At 48.3% G+C, this 19,343-nt stretch overlaps 40 pseudogenes; all 40 read left to right on the forward strand.

Annotated features, from left to right (window-relative positions):
• Window positions 1–55: 55 nt before the first annotated feature.
• On the forward strand, window positions 56–174 carry LOC138660238 (5S ribosomal RNA; annotated as a pseudogene).
• A 1,056-nt stretch (window positions 175–1,230) lies between these two features.
• LOC138658832 (5S ribosomal RNA) lies at window positions 1,231–1,349 on the forward strand (annotated as a pseudogene).
• A 76-nt stretch (window positions 1,350–1,425) lies between these two features.
• LOC138659067 (5S ribosomal RNA) lies at window positions 1,426–1,544 on the forward strand (annotated as a pseudogene).
• Window positions 1,545–1,620: 76 nt separating this feature from the next.
• On the forward strand, window positions 1,621–1,739 carry LOC138660249 (5S ribosomal RNA; annotated as a pseudogene).
• Window positions 1,740–1,815: 76 nt separating this feature from the next.
• LOC138659545 (5S ribosomal RNA) lies at window positions 1,816–1,934 on the forward strand (annotated as a pseudogene).
• A 77-nt stretch (window positions 1,935–2,011) lies between these two features.
• LOC138659162 (5S ribosomal RNA) lies at window positions 2,012–2,130 on the forward strand (annotated as a pseudogene).
• Window positions 2,131–2,401: 271 nt separating this feature from the next.
• LOC138659718 (5S ribosomal RNA) lies at window positions 2,402–2,520 on the forward strand (annotated as a pseudogene).
• Window positions 2,521–2,596: 76 nt separating this feature from the next.
• On the forward strand, window positions 2,597–2,715 carry LOC138660261 (5S ribosomal RNA; annotated as a pseudogene).
• A 76-nt stretch (window positions 2,716–2,791) lies between these two features.
• Window positions 2,792–2,910, forward strand: LOC138660273 (5S ribosomal RNA; annotated as a pseudogene).
• A 471-nt stretch (window positions 2,911–3,381) lies between these two features.
• On the forward strand, window positions 3,382–3,500 carry LOC138658833 (5S ribosomal RNA; annotated as a pseudogene).
• Window positions 3,501–3,748: 248 nt separating this feature from the next.
• On the forward strand, window positions 3,749–3,867 carry LOC138659512 (5S ribosomal RNA; annotated as a pseudogene).
• Window positions 3,868–3,943: 76 nt separating this feature from the next.
• Window positions 3,944–4,062, forward strand: LOC138659546 (5S ribosomal RNA; annotated as a pseudogene).
• Window positions 4,063–4,138: 76 nt separating this feature from the next.
• Window positions 4,139–4,257, forward strand: LOC138660430 (5S ribosomal RNA; annotated as a pseudogene).
• Window positions 4,258–4,723: 466 nt separating this feature from the next.
• Window positions 4,724–4,842, forward strand: LOC138660284 (5S ribosomal RNA; annotated as a pseudogene).
• A 76-nt stretch (window positions 4,843–4,918) lies between these two features.
• Window positions 4,919–5,037, forward strand: LOC138660296 (5S ribosomal RNA; annotated as a pseudogene).
• Window positions 5,038–5,503: 466 nt separating this feature from the next.
• On the forward strand, window positions 5,504–5,622 carry LOC138660307 (5S ribosomal RNA; annotated as a pseudogene).
• Window positions 5,623–5,698: 76 nt separating this feature from the next.
• On the forward strand, window positions 5,699–5,817 carry LOC138660319 (5S ribosomal RNA; annotated as a pseudogene).
• Window positions 5,818–6,870: 1,053 nt separating this feature from the next.
• On the forward strand, window positions 6,871–6,989 carry LOC138658834 (5S ribosomal RNA; annotated as a pseudogene).
• Window positions 6,990–7,260: 271 nt separating this feature from the next.
• On the forward strand, window positions 7,261–7,379 carry LOC138659738 (5S ribosomal RNA; annotated as a pseudogene).
• Window positions 7,380–7,651: 272 nt separating this feature from the next.
• LOC138658835 (5S ribosomal RNA) lies at window positions 7,652–7,770 on the forward strand (annotated as a pseudogene).
• A 271-nt stretch (window positions 7,771–8,041) lies between these two features.
• Window positions 8,042–8,160, forward strand: LOC138659277 (5S ribosomal RNA; annotated as a pseudogene).
• Window positions 8,161–8,236: 76 nt separating this feature from the next.
• LOC138659173 (5S ribosomal RNA) lies at window positions 8,237–8,355 on the forward strand (annotated as a pseudogene).
• Window positions 8,356–8,431: 76 nt separating this feature from the next.
• LOC138660331 (5S ribosomal RNA) lies at window positions 8,432–8,550 on the forward strand (annotated as a pseudogene).
• Window positions 8,551–9,020: 470 nt separating this feature from the next.
• LOC138659548 (5S ribosomal RNA) lies at window positions 9,021–9,139 on the forward strand (annotated as a pseudogene).
• A 76-nt stretch (window positions 9,140–9,215) lies between these two features.
• LOC138660535 (5S ribosomal RNA) lies at window positions 9,216–9,334 on the forward strand (annotated as a pseudogene).
• A 271-nt stretch (window positions 9,335–9,605) lies between these two features.
• Window positions 9,606–9,724, forward strand: LOC138660342 (5S ribosomal RNA; annotated as a pseudogene).
• A 76-nt stretch (window positions 9,725–9,800) lies between these two features.
• LOC138659561 (5S ribosomal RNA) lies at window positions 9,801–9,919 on the forward strand (annotated as a pseudogene).
• Window positions 9,920–10,583: 664 nt separating this feature from the next.
• LOC138658414 (5S ribosomal RNA) lies at window positions 10,584–10,702 on the forward strand (annotated as a pseudogene).
• A 270-nt stretch (window positions 10,703–10,972) lies between these two features.
• LOC138659550 (5S ribosomal RNA) lies at window positions 10,973–11,091 on the forward strand (annotated as a pseudogene).
• A 270-nt stretch (window positions 11,092–11,361) lies between these two features.
• LOC138658699 (5S ribosomal RNA) lies at window positions 11,362–11,480 on the forward strand (annotated as a pseudogene).
• Window positions 11,481–11,946: 466 nt separating this feature from the next.
• On the forward strand, window positions 11,947–12,065 carry LOC138660354 (5S ribosomal RNA; annotated as a pseudogene).
• Window positions 12,066–12,141: 76 nt separating this feature from the next.
• On the forward strand, window positions 12,142–12,260 carry LOC138659739 (5S ribosomal RNA; annotated as a pseudogene).
• Window positions 12,261–12,336: 76 nt separating this feature from the next.
• Window positions 12,337–12,455, forward strand: LOC138659278 (5S ribosomal RNA; annotated as a pseudogene).
• Window positions 12,456–12,726: 271 nt separating this feature from the next.
• LOC138659280 (5S ribosomal RNA) lies at window positions 12,727–12,845 on the forward strand (annotated as a pseudogene).
• A 271-nt stretch (window positions 12,846–13,116) lies between these two features.
• Window positions 13,117–13,235, forward strand: LOC138658685 (5S ribosomal RNA; annotated as a pseudogene).
• A 76-nt stretch (window positions 13,236–13,311) lies between these two features.
• On the forward strand, window positions 13,312–13,430 carry LOC138659068 (5S ribosomal RNA; annotated as a pseudogene).
• A 465-nt stretch (window positions 13,431–13,895) lies between these two features.
• LOC138658426 (5S ribosomal RNA) lies at window positions 13,896–14,014 on the forward strand (annotated as a pseudogene).
• A 466-nt stretch (window positions 14,015–14,480) lies between these two features.
• On the forward strand, window positions 14,481–14,599 carry LOC138659651 (5S ribosomal RNA; annotated as a pseudogene).
• Window positions 14,600–14,675: 76 nt separating this feature from the next.
• LOC138659740 (5S ribosomal RNA) lies at window positions 14,676–14,794 on the forward strand (annotated as a pseudogene).
• Window positions 14,795–17,606: 2,812 nt separating this feature from the next.
• Window positions 17,607–17,725, forward strand: LOC138659741 (5S ribosomal RNA; annotated as a pseudogene).
• The last annotated feature ends 1,618 nt before the right edge of the window (window positions 17,726–19,343 follow it).

Here is a 19,343-nt window from a genome sequence, read left to right on the forward strand (position 1 = left end):
CTTACCCTTACGATTTTTTTCCGCTTGAAAAGACCCGCACTGGTGCTAGCTATCTGTCAACGGTCACTCTAAGCTGAATGTGCCTGCCCTCGTCAGATCGCAAATGCAAAGCAGCTTGAGGCTGGGCAAGTACCAGCATGGGAGACTGGCTGGGAATCCCTGGTACCGTTGACGTGCTTTTTGTTTTTATCAAAGCTTACCCTTACGATTTTTTTCCGCTTGAAAAGACCCGCACTGGTGCTAACTATCTGTCAACGGTCACTCTAAGCTGAATGTGCCTACCCTCGTCAGATCGCAAATGCAAAGCAGCTTGAGGCTGGGCAAGTACCAGCATGGGAGACTGGCTGGGAATCCCTGGTACCGTTAACGTGCTTTTTGTTTTTATCAAAGCTTACCCTTACGATTTTTTGCCGCTTGAAAAGACCCGCACTGGTGCTAACTATCTGTCAATGGTCACTCTAAGCTGAATGTGCCTGTCCTCGTCAGATCGCAAATGCAAAGCAGCTTGAGGCTGGGCAAGTACCAGCATGGGAGACTGGCTGGGAATCCCTGGTACCGTTGACGTGCTTTTTGTTTTTATCAAAGCTTACCCTTACGATTTTTTTCCGCTTGAAAAGACCCGCACTGGTGTTAACTATCTGTCAACGGTCACTCTAAGCTGAATGTGCCTGCCCTCGTCAGATCGCAAATGCAAAGCAGCTTGAGGCTGGGCGAGTACCAGCAAGGGAGACTGGCTGGGAATCCCTGGTACCGTTGACGTGCTTTTTGTTTTTATCAAAGCTTACCCTTACAATTTTTTGCCGCTTGAAAAGACCCAAATTTGTGCTACAGACCTATCTGTCAATTACTTCTTTATGCTGAATGGGCCTGCCCTCGTCAGATCGCAAATGCTGAGCTACTTGAGGCTGGGCAAGTGCCAGCATGGGAGACTGGCTGGGAATTCCTGGTACCGTTGACATGCTTTTTAGTTTTCATCAAAGCTTTGTATTACGATTCTCTTCCTCTTGAAAAAACTTGCGGGGTTGCTAACAATCCATCAATGGCCGCACTAAGCTCAATGTTCCTGCCTTCGTCAGATCACAAATGCAAAGTAGCTTGAGGCTGGGCAAGTATCAGCTTGGTAGACTGGCAGGGAATCCCTGGCACGGTTCCCACATTGTTTTGTTTTTATCAAAGCTTACACTTACGATTTTTTCCGCTTGAAAAGACCCGCACAGGTGCTAACTGTCTGTCAATGGCCACTCTAAGCTGAATGTGCCTGCCCTCGTCAGATCGCAAATGCAAAGCAGCTTGAGGCTGGGCAAGTACCAGCATGGGAGACTGGCTGGGAATCCCTGGTGCCATTGACGTTTCTTTTTTTTTCATCAAAGCTTACCCTTACGATTCTATTCCTCTTGAAAAGGCCCGCAGAGTTGCTCACTATCTGTCAATGGCCACTCTAAGCTGAATGTGCCTGCTCTCGTCAGATCGCAAATGCTAAGCAGCTTGAGGCTGGGCAAGTACCAGCATGGGAGACTGGCTGGGAATCCCTGGTACCGCTGACGTGCTTTTTGTTTTTATCAAAGCTTACTCTTACGATTTTTTTCTGCTTGAAAAGACCCGCACTGGTGCTAACGATCTGTCAACGGTCACTCTAAGCTGAATGTGCCTGCCCTCGTCAGATCGCAAATGCAAAGCAGCTTGAGGCTGGGCAAGTACCAGCATGGGAGACTGGCTGGGAATCCCTGGTACCGTTGACGTGCTTTTTGTTTTTATCAAAGCTTACCCTTACGATTTTTTTCCGCTTGAAAAGACCCGCACTGGTGCAATCTATCTGTCAATGGTCACTCTAAGCTGAATGTGCCTGCCCTCGTCAGATCGCAAATGCAAAGCAGCTTGAGGCTGGGCAAGTACCAGCATGGGAGACTGGCTGGGAATCCCTGGTGCCATTGACGTTTCCTTTTTTTTTCATCAAAGCTTACCCTTACGATTCTATTCCTCTTGAAAAGGCCCGCAGAGTTGCTCACTATCGGTCAAAGGCCACTCTAAGCTGAATGTGCCTGCTCTCGTCAGATCGCAAATGCTAAGCAGCTTGAGGCTGGGCAAGTACCAGCATGGGAGACTGGCTGGGAATCCCTGGTACCGTTGACGTGCTTTTTGTTTTTATCAAAGCTTACCCTTACGATTTTTTTCCGCTTGAAAAGACCCGCACTGGTGCTAACTATCTGTCAATGGTCACTCAAGGCTGAATGTGCCTGCCCTCTTCAGATCGCAAATGCAAAGCAGCTTGAGGCTGGGCAAGTACCAGCATGGGAGACTGGCTGGGAATTCCTGGTACCGTTGACGTGCTTTTTGTTTTTATCAAAGCTTACCCTTACGATTTTTTTCCGCTTGAAAAGACCCGCACTGGTGCTAACTATCTGTCAACGGTCACTCTAAGCTGAATGTGCCTGCCCTCATCAGATCGCAAATGCAAAGCAGCTTGAGGCTGGGCAAGTACCAGCATGGGAGACTGGCTGGGAATCCCTGGTACCGTTGACGTGCTTTTTGTTTTTATCAAAGCTTACCCTTACGATTTTTTTCCGCTTGAAAAGACCCGCACTGGTGCTAGCTATCTGTCAACGGTCACTCTAAGCTGAATGTGCCTGCCCTCGTCAGATCGCAAATGCAAAGCAGCTTGAGGCTGGGCAAGTACCAGCATGGGAGACTGGCTGGGAATCCCTGGTACCGTTGACGTGCTTTTTGTTTTTATCAAAGCTTACCCTTTCGATTTTTTTCCGCTTGAAAAGACCCGCACTGGTGCTAACTATCTGTCAACGGTCACTCTAAGCTGAATGTGCCTGCCCTCGTCAGATCGCAAATGCAAAGCAGCTTGAGGCTGGGCAAGTACCAGCATGGGAGACTGGCTGGGAATCCCTGGTACCGTTGACGTGCTTTTTGTTTTTATCAAAGCTTACCCTTACGATTTTTTGCCGCTTGAAAAGACCCAAATTTGTGCTACAGACCTATCTGTCAATTACTTCTTTATGCTGAATGGGCCTGCCCTCGTCAGATCGCAAATGCTGAGCTACTTGAGGCTGGGCAAGTACCAGCATGGGAGACTGGCTGGGAATTCCTGGTACCGTTGACATGCTTTTTAGTTTTCATCAAAGCTTTGTATTACGATTCTCTTCCTCTTGAAAAAACTTGCAGAGTTGCTAACAATCCATCAATGGCCGCACTAAGCTCAATGTTCCTGCCTTCGTCAGATCACAAATGCAAAGTAGCTTGAGGCTGGGCAAGTATCAGCTTGGTAGACTGGCAGGGAATCCCTGGCACGGTTCCCACATTGTTTTGTTTTTATCAAAGCTTACACTTACGATTTTTTCCGCTTGAAAAGACCCGCACAGGTGCTAACTGTCTGTCAATGGCCACTCTAAGCTGAATGTGCCTGCCCTCGTCAGATCGCAAATGCAAAGCAGCTTGAGGCTGGGCAAGTACCAGCATGGGAGACTGGCTGGGAATCCCTGGTGCCATTGACGTTTCTTTTTTTTTCATCAAAGCTTACCCTTACGATTCTATTCCTCTTGAAAAGGCCCGCAGAGTTGCTCACTATCTGTCAATGGCCACTCTAAGCTGAATGTGCCTGCTGTCGTCAGATCGCAAATGCGAAGCAGCTTGAGGCTGGGCAAGTACCAGCATGGGAGACTGGCGTGCTTTTTGTTTTTATCAAAGCTTACCCTTACGATTTTTTTCCGCTTGAAAAGACCCGCACTGGTGCTAACGATCTGTTAACGGTCACTCTAAGCTGAATGTGCCTGCCCTCGTCAGATCGCAAATGCAAAGCAGCTTGAGGCTGGGCAAGTACCAGCATGGGAGACTGGCTGGGAATCCCTGGTACCGTTGACGTGCTTTTTGTTTTTATCAAAGCTTACCCTTACGATTTTTTTCCGCTTGAAAAGACCCGCACTGGCGCAAACTATCTGTCAATGGTCACTCTAAGCTGAATGTGCCTGCCCTCGTCAGATCGCAAATGCAAAGCAGCTTGAGGCTGGGCAAGTACCAGCATGGGAGACTGGCTGGGAATCCCTGGTGCCATTGACGTTTCTTTTTTTTTCATCAAAGCTTACCCTTACGATTCTATTCCTCTTGAAAAGGCCCGCAGAGTTGCTCACTATCTGTCAATGGCCACTCTAAGCTGAATGTGCCTGCTCTCGTCAGATCGCAAATGCTAAGCAGCTTGAGGCTGGGCAAGTACCAGCATGGGAGACTGGCTGGGAATCCCTGGTACCGTTGACGTGCTTTTTGTTTTTATCAAAGCTTACCCTTACGATTTTTTTCCGCTTGAAAAGACCCGCACTGGTGCTAACTATCTGTCAATGGTCACTCTAAGCTGAATGTGCCTGCCCTCTTCAGATCGCAAATGCAAAGCAGCTTGAGGCTGGGCAAGTACCAGCATGGGAGACTGGCTGGGAATCCCTGGTACCGTTGACGTGCTTTTTGTTTTTATCAAAGCTTACCCTTATGATTTTTTTCCGCTTGAAAAGACCCGCACTGGTGCTAACTATCTGTCAATGGTCACTCTAAGCTGAATGTGCCTGCCCTCTTCAGATCGCAAATGCAAAGCAGCTTGAGGCTGGGCAAGTACCAGCATGGGAGACTGGCTGGGAATCCCTGGTACCGTTGACGTGCTTTTTGTTTTTATCAAAGCTTACCCTTACGATTTTTTTCCGCTTGAAAAGACCCGCACTGGTGCTAACTATCTGTCAACGGTCACTCTAAGCTGAATGTGCCTGCCCTCGTCAGATCGCAAATGCAAAGCAGCTTGAGGCTGGGCAAGTACCAGCATGGGAGACTGGCTGGGAATCCCTGGTACCGTTGACGTGCTTTTTGTTTTTATCAAAGCTTACCCTTACGATTTTTTTCCGCTTGAAAAAACCCGCACTGGTGCTAACTAGCTGTCAACGGTCACTCTAAGCTGAATGTGCCTGCCCTCGTCAGATCGCAAATGCAAAGCAGCTTGAGGCTGGGCAAGTACCAGCATGGGAGACTGGCTGGGAATCCCTGGTACCGTTGACGTGCTTTTTGTTTTTATCAAAGCTTACCCTTACGATTTTTTTCCGCTTGAAAAGACCCGCACTGGTGCTAACTATCTGTCAATGGTCACTCTAAGCTGAATGTGCCTGCCCTCTTCAGATCGCAAATGCAAAGCAGCTTGAGGCTGGGCAAGTACCAGCATGGGAGACTGGCTGGGAATCCCTGGTACCGTTGACGTGCTTTTTGTTTTTATCAAAGCTTACCCTTACGATTTTTTTCCGCTTGAAAAGACCCGCACTGGTGCTAACTATCTGTCAATGGTCACTCTAAGCTGAATGTGCCTGCCCTCTTCAGATCGCAAATGCAAAGCAGCTTGAGGCTGGGCAAGTACCAGCATGGGAGACTGGCTGGGAATCCCTGGTACCGTTGACGTGCTTTTTGTTTTTATCAAAGCTTACCCTTACGATTTTTTTCCGCTTGAAAAGACCCGCACTGGTGCTAACTAGCTGTCAACGGTCACTCTAAGCTGAATGTGCCTGCCCTCGTCAGATCGCAAATGCAAAGCAGCTTGAGGCTGGGCAAGTACCAGCATGGGAGACTGGCTGGGAATCCCTGGTACCGTTGACGTGCTTTTTGTTTTTATCAAAGCTTACCCTTACGATTTTTTTCCGCTTGAAAAGACCCGCACTGGTGCTAACTATCTGTCAACGGTCACTCTAAGCTGAATGTGCCTGCCCTCGTCAGATCGCAAATGCAAAGCAGCTTGAGGCTGGGCAAGTACCAGCATGGGAGACTGGCTGGGAATCCCTGGTACCGTTGACGTGCTTTTTGTTTTTATCAAAGCTTACCCTTACGATTTTTTTCCGCTTGAAAAGACCCGCACTGGTGCTAAGTATCTGTCAACGGTCACTCTAAGCTGAATGTGCCTGCCCTCGTCAGATCGCAAATGCAAAGCAGTTTGAGGCTGGGCAAGTACCAGCATGGGAGACTGGCTGAGAATCCCTGGTACCGTTGACATGCTTTTTAGTTTTCATCAAAGCTTTGTATTACGATTCTCTTCCTCTTGAAAAAACTTGCGGAGTTGCTAACAATCCATCAATGGCCGCACTAAGCTCAATGTTCCTGCCTTCGTCAGATCACAAATGCAAAGTAGCTTGAGGCTGGGCAAGTATCAGCTTGGTAGACTGGCAGGGAATCCCTGGCACGGTTCCCACATTGTTTTGTTTTTATCAAAGCTTACACTTACGATTTTTTCCGCTTGAAAAGACCCGCACAGGTGCTAACTGTCTTTCAATGGCCACTCTAAGCTGAATGTGCCTGCCCTCGTCAGATCGCAAATGCAAAGCAGCTTGAGGCTGGGCAAGTACCAGCATGGGAGACTGGCTGGGAATCCCTGGTACCGTTGACGTGCTTTTTGTTTTTATCAAAGCTTACCCTTACGATTTTTTTCCGCTTAAAAAGACCCGCACTGGTGCTAACTATCTGTCAACGGTCACTCTAAGCTGAACGTGCCTGCCCTCGTCATATCGCAAATGCAAAGCAGCTTGAGGCTGGGCAAGTACCAGCATGGGAGACTGGCTGGGAATCCCTGGTACCGTTGACATGCTTTTTAGTTTTCATCAAAGCTTTGTATTACGATTCTCTTCCTCTTGAAAAAACTTGCGGAGTTGCTAACAATCCATCAATGGCCGCACTAAGCTCAATGTTCCTGCCTTCGTCAGATCACAAATGCAAAGTAGCTTGAGGCTGGGCAAGTATCAGCTTGGTAGACTGGCAGGGAATTCCTGGCACGGTTCCCACATTGTTTTGTTTTTATCAAAGCTTACACTTACGATTTTTTCCGCTTGAAAAGACCCGCACAGGTGCTAACCGTCTGTCAATGGCCACTCTAAGCTGAATGTGCCTGCCCTCGTCAGATCGCAAATGCAAAGCAGCTTGAGGCTGGGCAAGTACCAGCATGGGAGACTGGCTGGGAATCCCTGGTGCCATTGACGTTTCTTTTTTTTTCATCAAAGCTTACCCTTACGATTCTATTCCTCTTGAAAAGGCCCGCAGAGTTGCTCACTATCTGTCAATGGCCACTCTAAGCTGAATGTGCCTGCTGTCGTCAGATCGCAAATGCTAAGCAGCTTGAGGCTGGGCAAGTACCAGCATGGGAGACTGGCTGGGAATCCCTGGTACCGTTGACGTGCTTTTTGTTTTTATCAAAGCTTACCCTTACGATTTTTTTCCGCTTGAAAAGACCCGCACTGGTGCTAACTATCTGTCAACGGTCACTCTAAGCTGAATGTGCCTGCCCTCGTCAGATCGCAAATGCAAAGCAGCTTGAGGCTGGGCAAGTACCAGCATGGGAGACTGGCTGGGAATCCCTGGTACCGTTGACATGCTTTTTAGTTTTCATCAAAGCTTTGTATTACGATTCTCTTCCTCTTGAAAAAACTTGCGGAGTTGCTAACAATCCATCAATGGCCGCACTAAGCTCAATGTTCCTGCCTTCGTCAGATCACAAATGCAAAGTAGCTTGAGGCTGGGCAAGTATCAGCTTGGTAGACTGGCAGGGAATCCCTGGCACGGTTCCCACATTGTTTTGTTTTTATCAAAGCTTACACTTACGATTTTTTCCGCTTGAAAAGACCCGCACAGGTGCTAACTGTCTGTCAATGGCCACTCTAAGCTGAATGTGCCTGCCCTCGTCAGATCGCAAATGCAAAGCAGCTTGAGGCTGGGCAAGTACCAGCATGGGAGACTGGCTGGGAATCCCTGGTGCCATTGACGTTTCTTTTTTTTTCATCAAAGCTTACCCTTACGATTCTATTCCTCTTGAAAAGGCCCGCAGAGTTGCTCACTATCTGTCAATGGCCACTCTAAGCTGAATGTGCCTGCTGTCGTCAGATCGCAAATGCTAAGCAGCTTGAGGCTGGGCAAGTACCAGCATGGGAGACTGGCTGGGAATCCCTGGTACCGTTGACGTGCTTTTTGTTTTTATCAAAGCTTACCCTTACGATTTTTTTCCGCTTGAAAAGACCCGCACTGGTGCTAACTATCTGTCAATGGTCACTCTAAGCTGAATGTGCCTGCCCTCGTCAGATCGCAAATGCAAAGCAGCTTGAGGCTGGGCAAGTACCAGCATGGGAGACTGGCTGGGAATCCCTGGTACCGTTGACGTGCTTTTTGTTTTTATCAAAGCTTACCCTTACGATTTTTTTCCGCTTGAAAAGACCCGCACTGGTGCTAACTATCTGTCAACGGTCACTCTAAGCTGAATGTGCCTGCCCTCGTTAGATCGCAAATGCAAAGCAGCTTGAGGCTGGGCAAGTACCAGCATGGGAGACTGGCTGGGAATCCCTGGTACCGTTGACGTGCTTTTTGTTTTTATCAAAGCTTACCCTTACGATTTTTTTCCGCTTGAAAAGACCCGCACTGGTGTTAACTATCTGTCAACGGTCACTCTAAGCTGAATGTGCCTGCCCTCGTCAGATCGCAAATGCAAAGCAGCTTGAGGCTGGGCAAGTACCAGCATGGGAGACTGGCTGGGAATCCCTGGTACCGTTGACGTACTTTTTGTTTTTATCAAAGCTTACCCTTACGATTTTTTTCCGCTTGAAAAGACCCGCACTGGTGCTAACTATCTGTCAACGGTCACTCTAAGCTGAATGTACCTACCCTCGTCAGATCGCAAATGCAAAGCAGCTTGAGGCTGGGCAAGTACCAGCATGGGAGACTGGCTGGGAATCCCTGGTACCGTTAACGTGCTTTTTGTTTTTATCAAAGCTTACCCTTACGATTTTTTGCCGCTTGAAAAGACCCAAATTTGTGCTACAGACCTATCTGTCAATTACTTCTTTATGCTGAATGGACCTGCCCTCGTCAGATCGCAAATGCTGAGCTACTTGAGGCTGGGCAAGTACCAGCATGGGAGACTGGCTGGGAATCCCTGGTACCGTTGACGTGCTTTTTGTTTTTATCAAAGCTTACCCTTACGATTTTTTTCCGCTTGAAAAGACCCGCACTGGTGCAAACTATCTGTCAATGGTCACTCTAAGCTGAATGTGCCTGCCCTCGTCAGATCGCAAATGCAAAGCAGCTTGAGGCTGGGCAAGTACCAGCATGGGAGACTGGCTGGGAATCCCTGGTGCCATTGACGTTTCTTTTTTTTTCATCAAAGCTTACCCTTACGATTCTATTCCTCTTGAAAAGGCCCGCAGAGTTGCTCACTACCTGTCAATGGCCACTCTAAGCTGAATGTGCCTGCTCTCGTCAGATCGCAAATGCTAAGCAGCTTGAGGCTGGGCAAGTACCAGCATGGGAGACTGGCTGGGAATCCCTGGTACCGTTGACGTGCTTTTTGTTTTTATCAAAGCTTACCCTTACGATTTTTTTCCGCTTGAAAAGACCCGCACTGGTGCTAACGATCTGTCAATGGTCACTCTAAGCTGAATGTGCCTGCCCTCGTCAGATCGCAAATGCAAAGCAGCTTGAGGCTGGGCAAGTACGAGCATGGGAGACTGGCTGGGAATCCCTGGTACCGTTGACGTGCTTTTTGTTTTTATCAAAGCTTACCCTTACGATTTTTTTCCGCTTGAAAAGACCCGCACTGGTGCTAACTATCTGTCAACGGTCACTCTAAGCTGAATGTGCCTGCCCTCGTCAGATCGCAAATGCAAAGCAGCTTGAGGCTGGGCAAGTACCAGCATGGGAGACTGGCTGGGAATCCCTGGTACCGTTGACGTGCTTTTTGTTTTTATCAAAGCTTACCCTTACGATTTTTTTCCGCTTGAAAAGACCCGCACTGGTGTTAACTATCTGTCAACGGTCACTCTAAGCTGAATGTGCCTGCCCTCGTCAGATCGCAAATGCAAAGCAGTTTGAGGCTGGGCAAGTACCAGCATGGGAGACTGGCTGGGAATCCCTGGTACCGTTGACGTGCTTTTTGTTTTTATCAAAGCTTACCCTTACGATTTTTTTCCGCTTGAAAAGACCCGCACTGGTGCTAACTATCTGTCAACGGTCACTCTAAGCTGAATGTGCCTACCCTCGTCAGATCGCAAATGCAAAGCAGCTTGAGGCTGGGCAAGTACCAGCATGGGAGACTGGCTGGGAATCCCTGGTACCGTTAACGTGCTTTTTGTTTTTATCAAAGCTTACCCTTACGATTTTTTGCCGCTTGAAAAGACCCAAATTTGTGCTACAGACCTATCTGTCAATTACTTCTTTATGCTGAATGGGCCTGCCCTCGTCAGATCGCAAATGCTGAGCTACTTGAGGCTGGGCAAGTACCAGCATGGGAGACTGGCTGGGAATCCCTGGTACCGTTGACGTGCTTTTTGTTTTTATCAAAGCTTACCCTTACGATTTTTTTCCGCTTGAAAAGACCCGCACTGGTGCAAACTATCTGTCAATGGTCACTCTAAGCTGAATGTGCCTGCCCTCGTCAGATCGCAAATGCAAAGCAGCTTGAGGCTGGGCAAGTACCAGCATGGGAGTCTGGCTGGGAATCCCTGGTGCCATTGACGTTCCTTTTTTTTCATCAAAGCTTACCCTTACGATTCTATTCCTCTTGAAAAGGCCCGCAGAGTTGCTCACTACCTGTCAATGGCCACTCTAAGCTGAATGTGCCTGCTCTCGTCAGATCGCAAATGCTAAGCAGCTTGAGGCTGGGCAAGTACCAGCATGGGAGACTGGCTGGGAATCCCTGGTACCGTTGACGTGCTTTTTGTTTTTATCAAAGCTTACCCTTATGATTTTTTCCGCTTGAAAAGACCCGCACTGGTGCTAACTATCTGTCAATGGTCACTCTAAGCTGAATGTGCCTGCCCTCTTCAGATCGCAAATGCAAAGCAGCTTGAGGCTGGGCAAGTACCAGCATGGGAGACTGGCTGGGAATCCCTGGTACCGTTGACGTGCTTTTTGTTTTTATCAAAGCTTACCCTTACGATTTTTTTCCGCTTGAAAAGACCCGCACTGGTGCAAACTATCTGTCAATGGTCACTCTAAGCTGAATGTGCCTGCCCTCGTCAGATCGCAAATGCAAAGCAGCTTGAGGCTGGGCAAGTACCAGCATGGGAGACTGGCTGGGAATCCCTGGTGCCATTGACGTTTCTTTTTTTTTCATCAAAGCTTACCCTTACGATTCTATTTCTCTTGAAAAGGCCCGCAGAGTTGCTCACTATCTGTCAATGGCCACTCTAAGCTGAATGTGGCTGCTGTCGTCAGATAGCAAATGCTAAGCAGCTTGAGGCTGGGCAAGTACCAGCATGGGAGACTGGCTGGGAATCCCTGGTACCGTTGACGTGCTTTTTGTTTTTATCAAAGCTTACCCTTACGATTTTTTCCACTTGAAAAGACCCGCACTGGTGCTAACTATCTGTCAACGGTCACTCTAAGCTGAATGTGCCTGCCCTCTTCAGATCGCAAATGCAAAGCAGCTTGAGGCTGGGCAAGTACCAGCATGGGAGACTGTCTGGGAATCCCTGGTACCGTTGACGTGCTTTTTGTTTTTATCAAAGCTTACCCTTACGATTTTTTTCCACTTGAAAAGACCCGCACTGGTGCTAACTATCTGTCAATGGTCACTCTAAGCTGAATGTGCCTGCCCTCTTCAGCTCGCAAATGCAAAGCAGCTTGAGGCTGGGCAAGTACCAGCATGGGAGACTGTCTGGGAATCCCTGGTACCGTTGACGTGCTTTTTGTTTTTATCAAAGCTTACCCTTACGATTTTTTTCCACTTGAAAAGACCCGCACTGGTGCTAACTATCTGTCAATGGTCACTCTAAGCTGAATGTGCCTGCCCTCTTCAGATCGCAAATGCAAAGCAGCTTGAGGCTGGGCAAGTACCAGCATGGGAGACTGTCTTGGAATCCCTGGTACCGTTGACGTGCTTCTTGTTTTTATCAAAGCTTACCCTTACGATTTTTTTCCACTTGAAAAGACCCGCACTGGTGCTAACTATCTGTCAACGGTCACTCTAAGCTGAATGTGCCTGCCCTCGTCAGATCGCAAATGCAAAGCAGCTTGAGGCTGGGCAAGTACCAGCATGGGAGACTGGCTGGGAATCCCTGGTACCGTTGACGTGCTTTTTGTTTTTATCAAAGCTTACCCTTACAATTTTTTTCCGCTTGAAAAGACCCACACTGGTGCTAACTATCTGTCAACGGTCACTCTAAGCTGAATGTGCCTGCCCTCGTCAGATCGCAAATGCAAAGCAGCTTGAGGCTGGGCAAGTACCAGCATGGGAGACTGGCTGGGAATCCCTGGTACCGTTGACATGCTTTTTGTTTTTATCAAAGCTTACCCTTACGATTTTTTTCCGCTTGAAAAGACCCGCACTGGTGCTAACTATCTGTCAATGGTCACTCTAAGCTGAATGTGCCTGCCCTCGTCAGATCGCAAATGCAAAGCAGCTTGAGGCTGGGCAAGTACCAGCATGGGAGACTGGCTGGGAATCCCTGGTACCGTTGACGTGCTTTTTGTTTTTATCAAAGCTTACCCTTACGATTTTTTTCCGCTTGAAAAGACCCGCACTGGTGCTAACTATCTGTCAACGGTCACTCTAATCTGAATGTGCCTGCCCTCGTCAGATCGCAAATGCAAAGCAGCTTGAGGCTGGGCAAGTACCAGCATGGGAGACTGGCTGGGAATCCCTGGTACCGTTGACGTGCTATTTGTTTTTATCAAAGCTTACCCTTACGATTTTTTTCCGCTTGAAAAGACCCGCACTGGTGCTAACTATCTGTCAATGGTCACTCTAAGCTGAATGTGCCTGCCCTCGTCAGATCGCAAATGCAAAGCAGCTTGAGGCTGGGCAAGTACCAGCATGGGAGACTGGCTGGGAATCCCTGGTACCGTTGACGTGCTTTTTGTTTTTATCAAAGCTTTGTATTACGATTCTCTTCCTCTTGAAAAAACTTGCGGAGTTACTAACAATCCATCAATGGCCGCACTAAGCTCAATGTTCCTGCCTTCGTCAGATCACAAATGCAAAGTAGCTTGAGGCTGGGCAAGTATCAGCTTGGTAGACTGGCAGGGAATCCCTGGCACGGTTCCCACATTGTTTTGTTTTTATCAAAGCTTACACTTACGATTTTTTCCGCTTGAAAAGACCCGCACAGGTGCTAACTGTCTGTCAATGGCCACTCTAAGCTGAATGTGCCTGCCCTCGTCAGATCGCAAATGCAAAGCAGCTTGAGGCTGGGCAAGTACCAGCATGGGAGACTGGCTGGGAATCCCTGGTGCCATTGACATTTCTTTTTTTTTCATCAAAGCTTACCCTTACGATTCTATTCCTCTTGAAAAGGCCCGCAGAGTTGCTCACTATCTGTCAATGGCCACTCTAAGCTGAATGTGCCTGCTCTCGTCAGATCGCAAATGCTAAGCAGCTTGAGGCTGGGCAAGTACCAGCATGGGAGACTGGCTGGGAATCCCTGGTACCGCTGACGTGCTTTTTGTTTTTATCAAAGCTTACCCTTACGATTTTTTCCGCTTGAAAAGACCCGCACTGGTGCTAACGACCTGTCAACGGTCACTCTAAGCTGAATGTGCCTACCCTCGTCAGATCGCAGATGCAAAGCAGCTTGAGTCTGGGCAAATACCAGCATGGGTGACTGGCTGGGAATCCCTGGTACCGTTGACGTGCTTTTTGTTTTTATCAAAGCTTACCCTTACGATTTTTTTCCGCTTGAAAAGACCCGCACTGGTGCAAACTATCTGTCAATGGTCACTCTAAGCGGAATGTGCCTGCCCTCGTCAGATCGCAAATGCAAAGCAGCTTGAGGCTGGGCAAGTACCAGCATGGGAGACTGGCTGTGAATCCCTGGTGCCATTGACGTTTCTTTTTTTTTCATCAAAGCTTACCCTTACGATTCTATTCCTCTTGAAAAGGCCCGCAGAGTTGCTCACTATCTGTCAATGGCCACTCTAAGCTGAATGTGCCTGCTCTCGTCAGATCGCAAATGCTAAGCAGCTTGAGGCTGGGCAAGTACCAGCATGGGAGACTGGCTGGGAATCCCTGGTACCGTTGACGTGCTTTTTGTTTTTATCAAAGCTTACCCTTACGATTTTTTTCCGCTTGAAAAAAACCGCACTGGTGCTAACTATCTGTCAATGGTCACTCTAAGCTGAATGTGCCTGCCCTCTTCAGATCTCAAATGCAAAGCAGCTTGAGGCTGGGCAAGTACCAGCATGGGAGACTGGCTGGGAATCCCTGGTACCGTTGACGTGCTTTTTGTTTTTATCAAAGCTTACCCTTACGATTTTTTTCCGCTTGAAAAGACCCGCACTGGTGCTAACTATCTGTCAACGGTCACTCTAAGCTGAATGTGCCTGCCCTCGTCAGATCGCAAATGCAAAGCAGCTTGAGGCTGGGCAAGTACCAGCATGTGAGACTGGCTGGGAATCCCTGGTACCGTTGACGTGCTTTTTGTTTTTATCAAAGCTTACCCTTACGATTTTTTTCCGCTTGAAAAGACCCGCACTGGTGCTAACTATCTGTCAACGGTCACTCTAAGCTGAATGTGCCTGCCCTCGTCAGATCGCAAATGCAAAGCAGCTTGAGGCTGGGCAAGTACCAGCATGGGAGACTGGCTGGGAATCCCTGGTACCGTTGATGTGCTTTTTGTTTTTATCAAAGCTTACCCTTACGATTTTTTTCCGCTTGAAAAGACCCGCACTGGTGCTAACTATCTGTCAACGGTCACTCTAAGCTGAATGTGCCTGCCCTCGTCAGATCGCAAATGCAAAGCAGCTTGAGGCTGGGCAAGTACCAGCATGGGAGACTGGCTGGGAATCCCTGGTACCGTTGACATGCTTTTTAGTTTTCATCAAAGCTTTGTATTACGATTCTCTTCCTCTTGAAAAAACTTGCGGAGTTGCTAACAATCCATCAATGGCCGCACTAAGCTCAATGTTCCTGCCTTCGTCAGATCACAAATGCAAAGTAGCTTGAGGCTGGGCAAGTATCAGCTTGGTAGACTGGCAGGGAATCCCTGGCACGGTTCCCACATTGTTTTGTTTTTATCAAAGCTTACACTTACGATTTTTTCCGCTTGAAAAGACCCGCACAGGTGCTAACTGTCTGTCAATGGCCACTCTAAGCTGAATGTGCCTGCCCTCTTCAGCTCGCAAATGCAAAGCAGCTTGAGGCTGGGCAAGTACCAGCATGGGAGACTGTCTGGGAATCCCTGGTACCGTTGACGTGCTTTTTGTTTTTATCAAAGCTTACCCTTACGATTTTTTTCCACTTGAAAAGACCCGCACTGGTGCTAACTATCTGTCAATGGTCACTCTAAGCTGAATGTGCCTGCCCTCTTCAGATCGCAAATGCAAAGCAGCTTGAGGCTGGGCAAGTACCAGCATGGGAGACTGGCTGGGAATCCCTGGTACCGTTGACGTGCTTTTTGTTTTTATCAAAGCTTACCCTTACGATTTTTTTCCACTTGAAAAGACCCGCACTGGTGCTAACTATCTGTCAACGGTCACTCTAAGCTGAATGTGCCTGCCCTCGTCAGATCGCAAATGCAAAGCAGCTTGAGGCTGGGCAAGTACCTGCATGGGAGACTGGCTGGGAATCCCTGGTACCGTTGACGTGCTTTTTGTTTTTATCAAAGCTTACCCTTACGATTTTTTTCCGCTTGAAAAGACCCGTACTGGTGCTAACTATCTGTCAACGGTCACTCTAAGCTGAATGTGCCTGCCCTCGTCAGATCGCAAATGCAAAGCAGCTTGAGGCTGGGCAAGTACCAGCATGGGAGACTGGCTGGGAATCCCTGGTACCGTTGACGTGCTTTTTGTTTTTATCAAAGCTTACCCTTACGATTTTTTTCCGCTTGAAAAGACCCGCACTGGTGCTAACTATCTGTCAATGGTCACTCTAAGCTGAATGTTCCTGCCCTCGTCAGATCGCAAATGCAAAGCAGCTTGAGGCTGGGCAAGTACCAGCATGGGAGACTGGCTGGGAATCCCTGGTACCGTTGACGTGCTTTTTGTTTTTATCAAAGCTTACCCTTACGATTTTTTTCCGCTTGAAAAGACCCGCACTGGTGCTAACTATCTGTCAACGGTCACTCTAAGCTGAATGTGCCTGCCATCGTCAGATCGCAAATGCAAAGCAGCTTGAGGCTGGGCAAGTACCAGCATGGGAGACTGGCTGGGAATCCCTGGTACCGTTGACGTGCTTTTTGTTTTTATCAAAGCTTACCCTTACGATTTTTTTCCGCTTGAAAAGACCCGCACTGGTGCTAACTATCTGTCAACGGTCACTCTAAGCTGAATGTGCCTGCCCTCGTCAGATCGCAAATGCAAAGCAGCTTGAGGCTGGGCAAGTACCAGCATGGGAGACTGGCTGGGAATCCCTGGTACCGTTAACGTGCTTTTTGTTTTTATCAAAGCTTACCCTTACGATTTTTTGCCGCTTGAGAAGACCCAAATTTGTGCTACAGACCTATCTGTCAATTACTTCTTTATGCTGAATGGGCCTGCCCTCGTCAGATCGCAAATGCTGAGCTACTTGAGGCTGGGCAAGTACCAGCATGGGAGACTGGCTGGGAATTCCTGGTACCGTTGACATGCTTTTTAGTTTTCATCAAAGCTTTGTATTACGATTCTCTTCCTCTTGAAAAAACTTGCGGAGTTGCTAACAATCCATCAATGGCCGCACTAAGCTCAATGTTCCTGCCTTCGTCAGATCACAAATGCAAAGTAGCTTGAGGCTGGGCAAGTATCAGCTTGGTAGACTGGCAGGGAATCCCTGGCACGGTTCCCACATTGTTTTGTTTTTATCAAAGCTTACACTTACGATTTTTTCCGCTTGAAAAGACCCGCACAGGTGCTAACTGTCTGTCAATGGCCACTCTAAGCTGAATGTGCCTGCCCTCGTCAGATCGCAAATGCAAAGCAGCTTGAGGCTGGGCAAGTACCAGCATGGGAGACTGGCTGGGAATCCCTGGTGCCATTGACGTTTCTTTTTTTTTCATCAAAGCTTACCCTTACGATTCTATTCCTCTTGAAAAGGCCCGCAGAGTTGCTCACTATCTGTCAATGGCCACTCTAAGCTGAATGTGCCTGCTCTCGTCAGATCGCAAATGCTAAGCAGCTTGAGGCTGGGCAAGTACCAGCATGGGAGACTGGCTGGGAATCCCTGGTACCGTTGACGTGCTTTTTGTTTTTACCAAAGCTTACCCTTACGATTTTTTTCCGCTTGAAAAGACCCGCACTGGTGCTAACTATCTGTCAATGGTCACTCTAAGCTGAATGTGCCTGCCCTCTTCAGATCGCAAATGCAAAGCAGCTTGAGGCTGGGCAAGTACCAGCATGGGAGACTGGCTGGGAATCCCTGGTACCGTTGACGTGCTTTTTGTTTTTATCAAAGCTTACCCTTACGATTTTTTTCCGCTTGAAAAGACCCGCACTGGTGCTAACTACCTGTCAACGGTCACTCTAAGCTGAATGTGCCTGCCCTCGTCAGATCGTAAATGCAAAGCAGCTTGAGGCTGGGCAAGTACCAGCATGGGAGACTGGCTGGGAATCCCTGGTACCGTTGACGTGCTTTTTGTTTTTATCAAAGCTTACCCTTACGATTTTTTTCCGCTTGAAAAGACCCGCACTGGTGCTAACTATCTGTCAACGGTCACTCTAAGCTGAATGTGCCTGCCCTCGTCAGATCGCAAATGCAAAGCAGCTTGAGGCTGGGCAAGTACCAGCATGGGAGACTGGCTGGGAATCCCTGGTACCGTTGACATGCTTTTTAGTTTTCATCAAAGCTTTGTATTACGATTCTCTTCCTCTTGAAAAAACTTGCGGAGTTGCTAACAATCCATCAATGGCCGCACTAAGCTCAATGTTCCTGCCTTCGTCAGATCACAAATGCAAAGTAGCTTGAGGCTGGGCAAGTATCAGCTTGGTAGACTGGCAGGGAATCCCTGGCTCGGTTCCCACATTGTTTTGTTTTTATCAAAGCTTACACTTACGATTTTTTCCGCTTGAAAAGACCCGCACAGGTGCTAACTGTCTGTCAATGGCCACTCTAAGCTGAATGTGCCTGCCCTCGTCAGATCGCAAATGCAAAGCAGCTTGAGGCTGGGCAAGTACCAGCATGGGAGACTGGCTGGGAATTCCAGGTGCCATTGACGTTTCTTTTTTTTTCATCAAAGCTTACCCTTACGATTCTATTCCTCTTGAAAAGGCCCGCAGAGTTGCTCACTATCTGTCAATGGCCACTCTAAGCTGAATGTGCCTGCTCTCGTCAGATCGCAAATGCTAAGCAGCTTGAGGCTGGGCAAGTACCAGCATGGGAGACTGGCTGGGAATCCCTGGTACCGCTGACGTGCTTTTTGTTTTTATCAAAGCTTACCCTTACGATTTTTTTCCGCTTGAAAAGACCCGCACTGGTGGTAACGATCTGTCAACGGTCACTCTAAGCTGAATGTGCCTGCCCTCGTCAGATCGCAAATGCAAAGCAGCTTGAGGCTGGGCAAGTACCAGCATGGGAGACTGGCTGGGAATCCCTGGTACCGTTGACGTGCTTTTTGTTTTTATCAAAGCTTACCCTTACGATTTTTTTCCGCTTGAAAAGACCCGCACTGGTGCAAACTATCGGTCAATGGTCACTCTAAGCTGAATGTGCCTGCCCTCGTCAGATCGCAAATGCAAAGCAGCTTGAGGCTGGGCAAGTACCAGCATGGGAGACTGGCTGGGAATCCCTGGTGCCATTGACGTATCTTTTTTTTTCATCAAAGCTTACCCTTACGATTCTATTCCTCTTGAAAAGGCCCGCAGAGTTGCTCACTATCTGTCAATGGCCACTCTAAGCTGAATGTGCCTGCTCTCGTCAGATCGCAAATGCTAAGCAGCTTGAAGCTGGGCAAGTACCAGCATGGGAGACTGGCTGGGAATCCCTGGTACCGTTGACGTGCTTTTTGTTTTTATCAAAGCTTACCCTTACGATTTTTTTCCGCTTGAAAAGACCCGCACTGGTGCTAACTATCTGTCAATGGTCACTCTAAGCTGAATGTTCCTGCCCTCTTCAGATCGCAAATGCAAAGCAGCTTGAGGCTGGGCAAGTACCAGCATGGGAGACTGGCTGGGAATCCCTGGTACCGTTGACGTGCTTTTTGTTTTTATCAAAGCTAACCCTTACGATTTTTTTCCGCTTGAAAAGACCCGCACTGGTGCTAACTATCTGTCAACGGTCACTCTAAGCTGAATGTGCCTGCCCTCGTCAGATCGCAGATGCAAAGCAGCTTGAGGCTGGGCAAGTACCAGCATGGGAGACTGGCTGGGAATCCCTGGTACCGTTGACGTGCTTTTTGTTTTTATCAAAGCTTACCCTTACGATTTTTTTCCGCTTGAAAAGACCC

Source organism: Ranitomeya imitator, chromosome 1, assembly GCF_032444005.1.
Source record: "Ranitomeya imitator isolate aRanImi1 chromosome 1, aRanImi1.pri, whole genome shotgun sequence".
Lineage (NCBI taxonomy): Eukaryota > Metazoa > Chordata > Amphibia > Anura > Dendrobatidae > Ranitomeya > Ranitomeya imitator.